The sequence below is a fragment of the Diadema setosum genome, chromosome 2 (genome assembly GCF_964275005.1).
Source record: "Diadema setosum chromosome 2, eeDiaSeto1, whole genome shotgun sequence".
Lineage (NCBI taxonomy): Eukaryota > Metazoa > Echinodermata > Echinoidea > Diadematoida > Diadematidae > Diadema > Diadema setosum.
The window spans coordinates 3844673-3854408 of record NC_092686.1 but is presented as its reverse complement, the minus strand read 5'-3'; positions in this window follow the sequence as shown (position 1 = coordinate 3854408).

Below are 9736 nucleotides of genomic sequence, written 5' to 3'. Positions count from 1 at the left end.
TACAGGTCTGAAAGTATCTCGGCCCTATGTTTGTAGCTGCTTCAGGTAGGCCTATTTGGTCGAATCCAAATTGGTATGTGATGTCCACACTGTTTAATGTATTCATAACGATTTCACTTGTAAGAACACTGTCATGCATATAATCATACTTAATGCAATCACCTATTCAATTATCAGTTTAACTTTCATAGGACCGCTGCACCTTCTGCTGAGCTAACATATATAGTACAAAATGGTATTTTACATAAGTTTTCGGCCAGTGAGTGCATGAATGTGTATAAATGTTAAGTTAAGGGTGACCCTCTCAGCACATGCACGTAATAATTGCGATTATTATTTTGTGCCTCAGGCTTACTAGATACGGTATATAATGCCATCAATATTTTGAGATGGTGCTCTTTAGACATGTCTTAGGGTTAACACTAACAACACTGATGCCAACAAAGAACCAGGACAACTGCAAACAATTCATTTTCATCTTGATTCACTGATCTCGATCGTGATTAAGTTTGTTTTCACCATACCAACACGCACACCCACCAGCTATGCATTTGCTATTTTGTATGTTTATGGTACATGTATATCGTTTCTGTCTTGTCTGAGCAGGAGGTGAATAAACGCATTTATGATAGATCTCTCGACCGACTATCTGTTAAAGGCATTACTTAACTCAACGTCAATCGTGATTTTACAGCATAACGATCGCTTCGCGACCTAAACGAAGGGGGGGGGGGGGGGGACTGGTGCCAATTATGAGACGTATCATTGCATTTTTTCCCCCTCTTTTTATTATCTTTGGTTTTAAACGCATTATACCACCGCTAATATTTACACAGAAGTCCCCTAAACTTTGAGTTTGCTTGATTTGATCTGGTAGTGTAAACAGACCCCAAGGATCTCGTGTAATATGGTGGCCTTATCAAACTAAGTTTGTTCACCAGGGATCGAAGAACTAATAAAACTTGTTGGGTTAAAAATACCTGCTGATTTCATTTACCTTTTTTCCTCTCTATCTTTCAATCATATATGCTTTCGTCTCCTGCAAGTTTTCACAAAGGAATGATGAAAAGTTCGCGAACCTTTTTAACTTTCATGAGGATTGTGAGCTACATGCTTCTGATAATCATGATTAGGACACTTATCATCGTATGACTGTCATGCACTACTATCTGTGGCTGTAAGTTTAACAAATCATAAGTGCAAGACTAATAAGGTGATGTTTATATAATGTGTGAATGGATTTGCGAGGTATAACTTATGATAAACATGTTCAAATAGTTTTGACTGTTTTTTTTTCTTTTTCTTTTTTTTTCATCAATACTACTTTGACATTGAACGGGGTTGTCCTTTTTCTGTTTCTCGTCAAAGAATTGTGGGATTCTAATACTACCTGTTCTACCAATGCCAATTAAACTTTGTTTAATTCAATTATGCTATCGATTTCTCATTTGCCACTGCTAACAGTACATCAAAGCTTTTCAGACGGACAAGCAATAAATTAGAAAGCATCATTCATTTCCTCAGCTGTATATTCTCTTAAAGTACATTTTTATCAAATCATAAAGTTCTCTGCATGCATCCAAACCTAAGACCCGGGCACGCAGTGTCTATACCAAATCTGGAGATAAGAACGATGGAGGTACCAACTTTTCAGGCTTTTGGGTTGCATACCCTTCAATTAAGGATGGAAGCTCGAAGGTCAAGAAGGACAATGAGACATTGAGCTCTGGAAATGTCAGCGGACCTACATTGTCGACATTACTATCGAGTACGATGGAAACCAAAACAACGACAGGGCTGCACCCCCCCCCCCATCTTCTGCATGTCAGCCAGTTATCTTCATCAGTTATCTGTTACCCATATCTAAATTTGATGTTCTTTCTCGGCTCGCATCGCAGACCTTCTGTTTGCGATGGGACAATATTTCAGCCGGGCCGCAAACATTTCAAGAAGTAGTCTGCTCACACGCTTTTGACGAGTTTAAATACTGTATGTTCAGCAGTAGTAGTAGTAGTAGTAGTAGTAGTGGCAGTAGTAGTAGTAGTATGTAGCGGTAAACCCTCAGAGGATTCGCACGTGTTGGTAAAGCTATTGAAGCGCATGGTTTTTGTTTTAGGTCTCGGCTAGAAAGTTTTGCCGAATAAATTAACAGTCACACTCAGCTGAAATGTTTGAGGGCATGAAGTAGTTGAGTAGTGATTCTGATCTCCCTCCTCCCCCCCCCCCCTCTCTCTCTCTTTTACTGACTGCGTGACATGATGGATGATATCTGCAATGTTGATATTCAACACAAGCCTTCTTCAAATACACGTTTGTTGTCAGTATAAAAGGGAAACAACAGATGTGATCAGTACGTTTCTTACTCTCATCTTCAAAACTCAACTTGAATAACTTCGTTTCGTCAAAAATTGTGTATTGGAAACAGAGCATTCGTAAAATTGGAAAAACTCTTGCAGTCAAAATGATAGGAAAGGTTTCACTCTTGCCATAGTATCAGGTCGTGTAATCCTCAATGTCAATCAATTAAAACTAAACTTTAGTGGCAGTGTATCCTGGAGTTCTGTCAACCAGTGGTTCGGAGAAATGTATTGGAGGTATTTTTGAAGTGAATATGTGTTTACATAATAATAATGATGATAATAATAACATTAATAATAACAATGATAATAGTGCATATATACATAGCAATAATAATGTTACAATAGAGGAATGCATTAAATGCCAATTGCCTTGATTTTATTCAAAATCCGAATTTTCGGGGGCCTCCCCTTCGTCAGGGATGACAGTATATATATATATATATATATGTATATATATATATATATACATATATAGTGAATGTGAAAGGTGTGTTTTCAGTTGTTAAACCCCTGGGCCGTCGCATTTTAGTAGTGTGTAGGTGAGAGAAAGGATGAGACAATAGACGTAGCTTGAATCCTCACAGTTTGATTTTTATTCTCAAGCTTTCGGGCCCTGCCCTTTATCAAGACTGAGGATCAAAGAAATCGGACAAAATAGTGATGATGGATACAGATCATCACTGTATACAAAAAGAAAGATAATAATGATCAAGATGATAGTGAAAATAATAACGATAATGATAGAGGTAAAAAATAGCATTTTAATTAACTAATAGATTAAAATTGATTCTGTTATTTTCTGCTATTTTTACCTCTATCATTATCGTATATATACATATATATTATATATAAATTCCTGCACCAAGTGGTAGACACATGGCACACACCATCAAAATTATTGTCGTTTTGTACTCTACCTTTTTTAGTGCTAAATGAAATAAGTCAATAATGCATCCGTTTAATTTGCACATGAATTCTTATGTTACTTGTCGCTGCCGATGAAACACAACAATGTACAGATAGACAAACTGACATAATTGTTTTCATATTTTCATCCTTCAAAACGAATTCTAGGACACTTAAAATTGTCTGAAAAAGAGGAATAAAATCTTCTAAGCATAATAGTGAAAAGGTGCAGAATATGGGGATAAAAATTAGGGAAGTTATGAAAATTAATACTGAAATTCCAATAATTTATGGAAAACAGTTACAAAATAGCTGATATAGATATGCAAATAAGTGAGCTAATGTTGTCATCACCTCACAATATGCAATTGATAGTGACCACAAAACAAAATTCTAAAAATCTAATATTTTGTTATATAACAATGTAAAACATAATGTTATTCCTTAGTGATTACCTTCAAAATAGTGATCAGTAAGATATATAAGGATTTTAATCTGGGGCACACTTTCATTCGAACAAAAGGCTTACAATAAAATTTCAAAATTTTGTGAAGTATATGACATATTGATGACATCACCTAACTCATTTGCATATTCATATCGACCGTTCAATCAAGATTATTCAGTACTTTATACAACAGAATTAAACAAGCGTCGTGAATTGTATGAAATGTTCAAGTACAATCGTAGAAAAGAAAACAAATAAAGAAAAAAAATACAAGAAATGTCAAATAAAAGTAGACTATCATAAAGTGTGCATCATATCGTAGGAAAGAAAACATTTATAGAGAGAAAAATACAAACAATGTCTGATAAAAGTAGACTAACATAAAGTATGCATCATATATGACGTCACTCACTCCGAGGGGTGCGCTGTGTTGTAACAATATAGTGATTTGTATAAGCATGCTCAGTACTGTATGTATGTTAATGTATACTATCATAAAATCATGGCCTTAAACTTATATTGACTGTTCAAGAAGTCTTTTTTTTAATAAAATGAGCGAAACTTCATAATTTCATATATCTTCCTTAATTTTCATCAGGTTTTGAACAAAATAATGTTCAACCTTTTGCTTCTAATTTTTTTCTTTTTCTTTTCACACTAACTTTTAACTGATCCGGAATCCGTCTTATCAGTTCTTGTCATAGATATAGGTTTGTTTTAGTTCTCAACTTTGAATATTGTTTTGTGTTTGTTTTTAATCTAACTACAATGTATATTTCAGTAAATTCCTTACACAGCATCATGTGATTTGTTGTTGTTGTTGTTGTTGTTGTATGTATGTTTTGTGTAATGAGTGTCATTTTGTATACGTTATACCGTCTTGTACATTGAATTACACTGTACTGCCAGTAACATTCAAAATACACTCTGCATTTTTGAATATTCGAAAACGAATTTTATGTATTTTTTGGCACAATAAATCACCTTGAATCTTGAATCATATAAAAGATATAAAAAAAAACCCCGTTGTACACACAATATTTTGATCATGATCTGCATCATACATAAATGTCAGTCTGTAATGAAAAAAAAAGAAGACTTCGAATACAGAGTAGCTCTTCAAAATTTGGATTTTTAGAGGAAACCCTACTAGGTAGGGCCTAGTATTTGCACGATGCTGTTTGTAAAAAACAAACAAACACACCAACAAAAACAAAAAACAAATCCACTCTATCCTCTACACAGTATGAAGTCTTTCCGTACCATAGTGGGTAAATCTGCCTGTATTAGAGATTGAAAAAAAAAGTTGTCTATCATAATACGGCTTGATGTCTAAATAAAAAAAGGACGCATGGAATTGTATGGACTAATTTCTTTTCCAAATGTCTGTGGGCGTGTGAGGACCTTAGGAAGTAAATCTACTTGATAAATATGCAATTCAGTTATCATCCATGATGTGGGGAAAATTAGGAAATTTGAAGAACACGTGTGTTTCTTGGTGCAAAATCCGGACCAAGCTTCATCTATATTTCCAGACTGTTATTCTTTTCCAATCGTAAGTTGAAATTCGTAGAAACTACAATCATGAAGTACAAACAATGAAGACTGCTACAGTTAGAATGAAGTAAATGGAAAGGCCATGGAAAGACACTCACAAAGCAGCAAAACGAAGTAATAAGTTTCATGAGAACTATTCTTCTCAGTCTCCCTCTTTCTAAGAATTCAGAGGTGGTGCGATTCTGAATGTGACCTCTGTCAGGTATATTGCCTGATTATTTTCGTTACAATAATTGATTATAAAGATGAAGACATCAAGAGATGTCACGTGATTAGTATACAGGTGGTAATTAAATGATGATAATAATAATAATAATAATAATAATAATAATAATAATAATAATAATGATAATAATAATGATAATAATAATAATGATGATGATGATGATGATGATAATAATAATAATAATAATAATAATAATAATAATAATAATAATAATAATAACAAGGTTTCACTTACCCAGGGTAGCCTCTTCAGTGTTGCCACTGTTCTGCCAGAGGGCCCTGTTATCATTATTACCCTAGCGTTGCCTGGTACCCATTTATGTTACACCTGGATCGAGAGGGACATAATGGGTAAAAGCATCTTGTCCAAGGACGTAAGAACTTGGCGGGATTCGAACTCGGGTTCTCCGAGCGGGAGTCGGGAGTTTATACTGCCCCCACTGGGACTTGTCAAGTTTGAGGGGTGTTTTTCTGTTTTTGTTTTTGTTTTTGTTTTGTTTTTAATAGAGTATAATTACATAACATTCTCTTCAAGGATACATTATTATTCAATGGAATCTGCACGTTATCATGCAGGGATGCTTCGCTGAAACAGCTTGACTTCTTTTCTTAAGTTGTACTGTCCTCATTTCAAAGTGACTGCCCTCCATTTGTTTGAATCGCTAAATGTATACCTCCATTTGTATGTCTCTATGGTTATATTCGACTTGATTGAACACACAAATCATCCAATGTCGTTGACATCATTCAGAAACTTGAGGCTTGTATCCATGATGTCAAAAAGTGGATGAGCTCTCATTCATTGAAGTTAAATCAGGAAAAGTCAGAGTTGTTATTTATTGGCTCCAAAGTTCTACATGACAAGGTCAGTCTTCCTTCTTTAACGGTTGACAATGATGTGGTTATTGCTCCATCTAAATTGTGTAGAAATCTTGGAGTATTATTTGATTCTACAATGTCTGTTCAGATCTCTGCTGTCTGTAAATCTGTGAGGTATCAGTTACGCAATTTGGGCATTATTCGCAGGTATTTAACTCGTTCAGACACAGAAAAAAAAAGTAGTTCATGCTCTCATATCGTCCCGACTTGACTTTGGTAATGCACTCCTATTTCAGCTACCACAATCTCAACTTTCACGGTTACAGCAGCTCGCATTGTCACCCTTACCAGAAGAAATACTCACATTACCCCTGTTTTTTCCCTCATCGCATTGGTTACCTGTTGAATCTCGCATTGTACTTAAATTATTACTGTTTGTTTTTCATTGCACACACGGATCTGCCCAAGAGTACAATGTTAATTTGCTGACGTTTTATAATATAAACTCCCAGATGTTTAAGGTCATCCGATTGTAGATTGCTTGTTGTTCCAAAAACGAAGAAATCATGGGGGATCGGTCATTTGCACATGCTGGACCTTACCTGTGGAACCAGTTGCCTCAAGCTATCCGTTACATTTCGAATGTTGACTCCTTTAAAGTTGCCCTCAAGACTCATTTGTTCGTTACCGTTTTCCAGTAGAATTGTATATTATGATATTTTTTTTTATCATCATTATTGTGTCATTCATTTTCCTGTGCATGTTTGTGTAATGATTTCTGTACTTCATAGCTCACTTTTTCTACTGCGCCTTGAGCACGTTAGTTATGTGGAATTAGCGCATTATAAGTACCCTGTGTTATTATTATTATTATTATTATTGCTATTATTTTATCATTTCCTCCCCCCCCCAGATTTCTGCTCCCAATATCAGAGATGTTCTGAAAGCCACGTAATAGCCGACTTGTATTCAAGCAAGTCACCCCCCCCCCCCCAAAAAAAAAAAAAAAAAAATCGTAAAAATTTTGAAGAGGTTGTTGTTGCATGGTCTTTCAAAGAAAGGTGTAAACCGGTTTCAAAGAATTACTCAGAACACAGCAGGTATAAATTTGATAGTTGGACCACGCTCTAGGGACTCTATTACACCAATTCTACGTAAACTTCATTGGTTATCAATCAGTTGAAAAACGTGTTGTATACAAGATACTTATTATGTGTTGTAAAGCTCAGAATAATCCCTCTACATCCTACATTTACAGAACTTATTCATCATCACATTCCAACACGAACTCTTCAATCATCATCACAACACTTTTCGTCAGTCTATCCTCTAAACACACAGACATAATAAAATGGTAACCGATCCTTCACACCATCAGCTCCCATTCTTTGGAATCCATACCCCTGTCAATAACAATAAGGAGCATATCTTCCTATAGTTTTATTCTTTCAAGAAGGCACTGGAAACGTACTTGTTCAAGCATTGGTGATTGTACATGTTATGTCAAGCGCATATAGAGAATTTGTGATAATCATTATGCGCTTTCAGTTATCCTTATTACTCGAGCCTTTAATCACCTGATAAACTGGCTCATAGGCAGACAGAGAACGCTAAGGGGAATTAGTGTTCGAAAGCCCAATTTGCATTTGTATATGCATACTCGTAGTTGAACTGTGTTATGCACGTTCTTAGGTTAGCTATCTTGATTTCGTTCAAAGATCAGTGGTTACAAAAAAAAAACCCGATCAAAATGAAGTCAATGACATAATTCAAACGAACAAGATTAGAGTTTACATATTTGTCATATCGAACAGTACATGGAAATGAAAAGAGAAGTATACTATAGAGAAAATCCTTGAGAACTTGCATGAAATAAGTTCTCTCAGGTATTGTTTGATTCAGCATTTTTTCCTTTTTAAAACAAACGAACACGAAACATTTACGTGCTTGACTCGTCATAATCTAGTAGTTCTACGTGATGTTTTGAGAGATATGCGTTATCACATGATCATTGTCTTTATAATTTCTTTCCCGCATGTAGGAGCAAAAAGAAATCTCCATGACTACCGAGAATGGGTCATACAAATTGGGGAAAGCTGACAGATAAGTTCAGAGAATTTTTCCTCCAGCATTTGCCTTTGTGTTTGCCTTTGACGTTCTCCAGACACCGTGATACATGGTGAGGGATTATTTGCAACCTTTTCCGAGAATATTGTGTATTAGCACTGGTTTCTAGCTCGTAGGAAAAAATGTGTTTGTTCAGTAACTCCTCCTTCATAGTTTGCCCATACTTTCCTCTTCTTGTTTTTTTTTTTTTTTTTTTTTTTTTTTTTGAGGTGGGGGGGGGGGGTTGGGGAGGTTTTTGTTTTTGTTTGTTTTTTGTTTTTGCTTATTTGAGAGAGAAGGTGCACCTTTTCTTCATATCGTGTTTACTTCATAGCAATAAACGCAAGCTTTTGTAGATTCACTGCAAGATCATTGAGCTGCACGTGTATACCATGCACTTTCAAGACTAACAGTGTCCATCCTCATTAGTCAATGGTGAGCATTCATTTTAGTGAGGACTGCTAAGCTCGTTCTACACTTCTCCAAATCTCTTAGTACTCTTAGAGGTCCTTCCAAGAACGACCCCATCGCAAGAGGTCTTGGAAGACGGGTCGATATGAGCAACCCAAGGATATGCTCATTCCTAATATTGGAAATAGTGAGCAACACGCATGCCCATGCAGTGCTGTCCAGACTGGCCGATTTTCATAGAAGACACACACCGTGCCGTTTCCATCTCATTGAAAATCAAGACAGACAGACAGACAGACAAACAAACAAACAAACAAACAAACAAATAAACACGCATACACATACTGAAATGAAATGGAGAAACCAGTTAAGAGTGTCAGTCACATCTATCAAAGCTAAGAAATCAAGCCAAATTGATAAAATACCAATTTTTTACTTTGCTCGATATTTTGTACTCTTTACTTTTTACATATTTAACTGCAACATTCCATTTTTCTTTTGTATCCGAAAGGTATGTGACATATTTTTTTTTAATGCCAAAAAAAACCCCCGATTCAAGTCACAATAGACAAGAGTCATGGCGCACACATAGTAACAAACACACGCACACTCACACACACAGGCACACACATACACACAGACACATTCGACTATATTATAAACATAACAGATGCGTTTGGTATGTATTGTCTCACTATCGCCCACGATGAAGACTCATGTTCTCACAATGGTTCATCTTAAACAAACTGCCAGCATGTGCTCTATGTACTGCATGCCTATGCTGTTATCAAGTAAGCGATTTGGTTATTATATACTGGGAAAATTAGCTACTTAGCCTTACATTGAATTCCTTACCATGCTAACGGTTTCTATCGACTTAAATCTTGCAACAATGTGGTACGTG